The sequence below is a fragment of the Hevea brasiliensis genome, chromosome 17 (assembly GCF_030052815.1).
Source record: "Hevea brasiliensis isolate MT/VB/25A 57/8 chromosome 17, ASM3005281v1, whole genome shotgun sequence".
Classification (NCBI taxonomy): domain Eukaryota; kingdom Viridiplantae; phylum Streptophyta; class Magnoliopsida; order Malpighiales; family Euphorbiaceae; genus Hevea; species Hevea brasiliensis.
In genome coordinates, this window is record NC_079509.1 from 15,980,972 (window position 1) to 15,987,105 (window position 6,134).

Below are 6,134 nucleotides of genomic sequence, written 5' to 3' on the forward strand. Positions count from 1 at the left end.
TCTTATTTTCTAAATAATTTACATGCCATGGTGATATTCAATAAACTAAAAAGAAATAAATAAATAAATAAAAATAAACCTAAAACTAAAAAAGGGGGGAAGGAGGGAGATTGAAATTAATCTTTAAACAAAATCAAAGGGCCCTTTTGATAAAAATAATTCTATACTATATCATGGCTTTTTAGCCTTTTACACCATGCAAGGGGCCTTGAACTCTGATGCAGCCCATTTTGTTCTAATTTCTAGCTTTTGGCTTTATGCTCCACTCCATCTTTTCTTTTGACCATGTTTGATCTCTTTTTGCTTGCTTTGGTTCCTTTTGAAATTTCTTTGGATCCATTAATGCCTTATTTAATATTGACATGCTCAAAAGAATAAAAGATTAAAACGAAAAGAATAATACCAAATTTAAGACTCAAAATTAATGAAATTTATTTGAAATCTTATATTTCAATTTTGGAACTTTGATTCTGATTCTTCTCGTTCAATCTTCTAACGTACTCAAAAGACAAGTATCAAATTCATGCGCAATTTATGAAATTAAAATAAGAAAAAAAATAAATATAAAAAAACATTAGGAACAAAAAATAAGAATCACAATGTATGGGCTACCACTTTATATTTACATATAAAATTATCTAAAATAGAAAAATAAATCAATAAAAAACATGCATGGGTTAATATAACCCATCAATAAAAATAAAAGATAACACTATTAAAAACTGATTTGGCCAGCAATTGTACATTATATTAATCTCTAAAAATAGTAAATCTTAATAAAAATTTATGAAATTCAACTGTATATGTTATGTAGCATACATGAGAAAACATAGCCCATCAATCAAATTAAATTTATATACATAAAAAATTAAGGCTATTGCAAATTTAAAGACACGGAATTGAGATTGACATCCTAATAAACAATTTAAAAGAAATAAATAAAAAAAACAATTTACCCATGGTTATAGATTTGATTCACATATTTAAATGCATAAAGAAAACAAGATTTGCCCTATAATGCCCTAAAAATTTTAAGAAAAATGAGTAATTTAATAATTTAATTATTTTAATGTTATTTCATGATTTATATATATTTTTTATTATATTATTTCAATACTTCAAATTTAAAGTTAGGATAGATTATTGAATTTTGGTGTATTTGAATTTGAAAAAAAAAAAATTTAGTGTAATGTTACTCTAATGTTATTTTTGGCATAAATCATTAAAGTATTAGTGTTATTTCATTTTGTTTTATAATATTTGATATAAATAATGACTAATATTATAATTGGTGATATTGATAATTAAAGAATAAATTTTAATTATATCCTATTTTATTTTCTGTTGATTATGTGTGATATTTTAAAATATTACTTAATGAAATAAATATTATTATTTAAATGTATGTTATTTGTCTTTATTATTATTATTATTATTATTATTATTATTATTATTATTATTTAAGTTTTGTTGAGTTTTAATTTAGTCATTGATTTTTAAAAATAAGTCCTATATGTACAGGGTTTAGATTCTATTATAAGTTATGAATAAGGGAGTAAGGAAAGATATTTTGGTAGAATATAAATATAAATTTAATATTAATATAATATAATTTATATTTAAATAAAATAAAATAGAAAAGAAAAGTTGACTTGATTGATGTGACAATTACAAAAAACAAAGAAAAAGCAAAATTCAAACTCCCAGTATGTGCAGGTACATCATCTCCCTCCCTCTTTGCAATTTTTCCCTTTTAGTCCCTAAATAGATTTCTTCCTTCTTTCATCTTTTCGACGAGATACCCATCGACTGACGACATGCAAAACGCGTCAGCTCCCTCTAGTGACCAGTATGACATGACTAGTGGCGGTGAAGGGTGGTTGTAGCTGGTGGTTTCAAAGAGAGAGAAAGGAGGGAGAAAATGGGTTCCAAACTTTGAAAAGTCATATCCAGCAATCCTGACGTCTAATCAGAGTGATTGCAGTGGCTATGGACTCCTAGGGAGAAGATCTTTCCGATGGGACTAACCACACCGGATTTGGTGATCATTTCCGGTGCTAGTAAGGAGAGAGAAAAAAATAGATTTTTACCACTTTCCTACGAGATTCCGGCCCATCCTACTTTCAAATCAGCGATCCAAGACCACTGTTGAACTTAGAACGATGAAACCTTCGAGATGGAACCAATCCCGCTCTGATCTGACACCATTTGAAAAAGGCAATTATCGGACGGTCCAGATCACTTGGTGAGATTTTCAAACTTTTTCGATACTCGTAAATTAAATATAATTATATGATAACTATTAACAATTTATGGGTTTCTTTTAGGTATAATCGGATTGATAATAGCTCACTAGTACTAGGGACCGAGTTTTTGGCTTGGTTCAGATGCCCTGTGAGCTATCTTAGAAGGTGGTTATGTTTACAGTCATTTCTAGCATTTTCAGATGTTTCAAACGCATTTTAGATAGCAAAATTTACAAAGGTAGTCCCTAACTTAAGTTATGTGACTTTTTTACCTAGGACTAAGCTAACTAATTAATTTGTAAAATATTCCTAGCATATTAAAAATTAAAATAAACTGTATGGACTTTAAGAGGATGTGAAGGAACCCCAAGAATATTTTTGAAATTTTTGGAAGGCATTTTGATAATTTATTTTAGATAGTAGTGAAGTATAGGGACTTGAACTGGATCGAGAGAATTGGACCTAGATTAGGTTTTTTGTAGGCCTCGGATGGGCGTTGTGTTTGCTGTTGTGGGCCTGAGGCCTTGAGTGTTGCATTTTGATAAGTTTTCTTGTAGGGGTTATGTAACACCCTAGGCAAATCCCACATCGGCAAAAAACGGGAGAGATGCTGGATTTATAAGTTGGCGGTTCGTAACCCCTAGCGACGCATTTTAAAACCGTGAGGGCTTCGGCCCAGAGCGGACAATATCATTAGTGGGCCAGGCCGTTACATTTGTACTACGTATTTCCAATAGTAAATCGAGATAAGGATAAGATTGTAGAACTAGGATTAATAAGACAGACTAAAGAAAAAGTAAAGTATTATAACACAAAAAGGCGAAAAGACAAGGAGATAGCGGTCCCTTGATTATTTACACTGTATAAATTTCGAGGACGAAATTTCTATTAGAGGGGAAGAATTGTAATGCCCTCACCATAGACAGTCCGTACATTTTACTATTCTGATGACTAATGTCTGTTCGGATAGTCAAAATGTTTGGAACTACAGCTAAACTATAGTGAGGAGACATAAATTAATGAAATAAATATTAAAAAAATATAGGAAATATTTTGAGAAATAAAATAAAATTTAGAAAATTTATTAATTGGTATAAAATAATAAAAATAACCCAATGAACACCATGAAGGGCATTTTGGTCATTTCACCCCTAGAGGTGAATTTGGACCTAAATGTCAAATTTAAAATTAGGAAATAAAATAATTAATATAAATTAAATTTATGAATTTGAATTTGGAAAATGAGAAGAGAAAGAAAAAGAAAAGAAAAGAAAAGAAAAGGAAAGAAAAGAAAAGAAAGGAAATAGACTTATGGCATTTAAAAAAAATTAAAGTGCAATAATTATAGAATATATATATAAGACACAAGAGACAAAAATTCACTAACCACAAGTCTTCTTCATCTTCCTCTTCTCTCTCTTTGAGCCGACACCATGGAAGCTCTCTCTCCCTCCATTTTCTTCTTTCTCAAAGCTTGATTTCCCAAGCTTTCTCCCCATAAAACCTTAACCTCCCTTCACAAAAAATACTCCCCACACTCTAAGGAAGCTTTAGATACCCATTTGAAGAAGAGAAATTGAAGTTTGCAAGTTGGGTCATAAGGTAAGTGCAAAAATACCACTCCCACTCTTCTTTAAATCTTGTAAGAATGATGAGATGAGTGAGTATTCCATGAAAATGAAGACAAATAAAAAGAAATTGAAGAACCCTAATTTTGGCAGCCATGAATCTTGTGAGGTTTGCTATTTTTAAATGATGAAAAATAGTTCCATAAGGATATTTGAATAGTTGATATGATAAAAAGTGTAAAAGAATTCAGTTTGTGTAAATTGGGTGATTGGAATTAGGGTTTATGTTTATGATGTAGAGACTTTATGTAAATTCTTGAAATTGACTTGGTTGAGTTGAGATTGATGTTTATAGAAGTGCCATATATGCTTATTTGGAGTTTGGAAGAAGGAAGAGATTGAATTTTGGGAGTGTCAAATTTTCTGCAGGTTGGGACTCAATGAGTCCAGTGTGTTTGTTGAACCCTGACTGACAATGTGTGACTCCAATTGGTATGAGGCCAATTGGAGGTGTTTTGGGACATCCAAACCTTCATTTTTCAAGAAGGAACCCTGCCCAAATTCTGTCAAAATCATGACCAATTCTCTACCCAAACCTGGATGACCAAACACTGAAACCCAGAAAATGACCAAATGAGCACGTGTTCATTTGGTCATAACTCTCTCTATACTAGTCCAAGTGACATAAATTTACTCAATGGAAATCTTAGACATAGGGCTACACTTTTCATGAAGACCACTTGACCCAGTTTTACCTCTAACCAAATCAAATTATTAGCACAAGTTGAGTCACTGAAACTGCCAACCCAGAAATTATCCAAAATACTGTTCCTTTGGTATGCTTGACCAGTTTTGGCAAAAATGCCATAACTTGTTTTCCGAAGCTGTAAATTGAGTGAAACTAGTGCCAAAAGTTTTATAAGACATAGCACAACAATTTTTATGTTTTGACCAAGCTCTAGAAACCATTGCATCCTAGGAAAAAAATTAGCCAAAGTTAGGAATTGAAATATGGAAAATGTTAAGTTGAACTCAGAATGCCATTTGATACCTGTGTGTTCATTTGGCCATAACTCTCACTAGAAAATTTCATTTGAGATGTGCCAATATGATCTAGAAACATGATACTTAGGGCTACAACATTGATTTAGACACCTTTGCCAAATTCTAAGTGTAAAGACCCTAAAAAGAGGGACAAACATACTGCCCTAAAGATTGACTATTGCCTTTATAGGATTAAGAGTCCAGGTCAATACATTGACCACAACTCACTATACCAAGCTTGAAAAATTATGAAATTGTACCTAGGAGTCCCTAAGACATAGAGGAACAAATCTTATGAAGGAACCTTCCTCAAATTATGAACTTAAGAACCTCAAAAAGTGACCTGTAGTCACTGTCCTGAACTGAGCCCTTGTTGGCACAGGGTACATGACCCTAGGTCAGTTATTTGGCCATAAATAACTCCACAAAACTTGAAAAATTGTGATTAAAAATTCTAAGTGACCACAAGATATAGGGCAACAGTTTCTATGGAGATCACCATGCCTAAAAGTGACTGCAACCTGTTCCATTAATTAGGTAAACTTTAAGTCCGAAAGCCACCTAGTTAAGGAACCAGAATCTGGAAATGAGTCAGTTATGGTTATCTGACCATAACTTGAGTTCTGAAAATCAAATTGACATGATTACAAAAGCAAAATAAAGATAAAACATAGGGGAACAACTTTCATGAAGGAAGTGTGGCCAAATAGTGGCTGCAACCTGATCAATTGGATAGGTAAAAATGAGACACAAAAACTGAAACTAAAGAATGGTCCATGAGATAAATTATCTTATGGTAGGGCATTTGACCCTAACAAGCTATTAAATACTAAACTACTTGAAAGAGGTATGTGGGACCTATTTTCCCACTATAAAGTGATATGAACATTCAAATAAAAATATAACAAGGTGCGATTGCCCATAGTACACCTAGACTTATTTATTTAGTTTGGATCAATTGGTATACCAATTAGGGACCACAGATAGCAGTACTGCTTACAGAGCAAATCATGAACTGACAATATATGTCTGGTATGATTGTTCTTCAGGCTATATGCCTACTTACTGGCCATTGTGCCTACTTTATTTTACGGCTTTATAAGCTGTGGTGGTCTCGTGCCCAACGGTGGCCTCGTGCACAGGACATATCTTTGGATAGACATATGGTTGTCTAACCAGTATACACCCGTGCATCCAACTTTTATAATTTGTTATAGGTTTCTTGGGCATTGATAATAATTAATTAATACTGAATATACAATAAGTAAATAGGAAA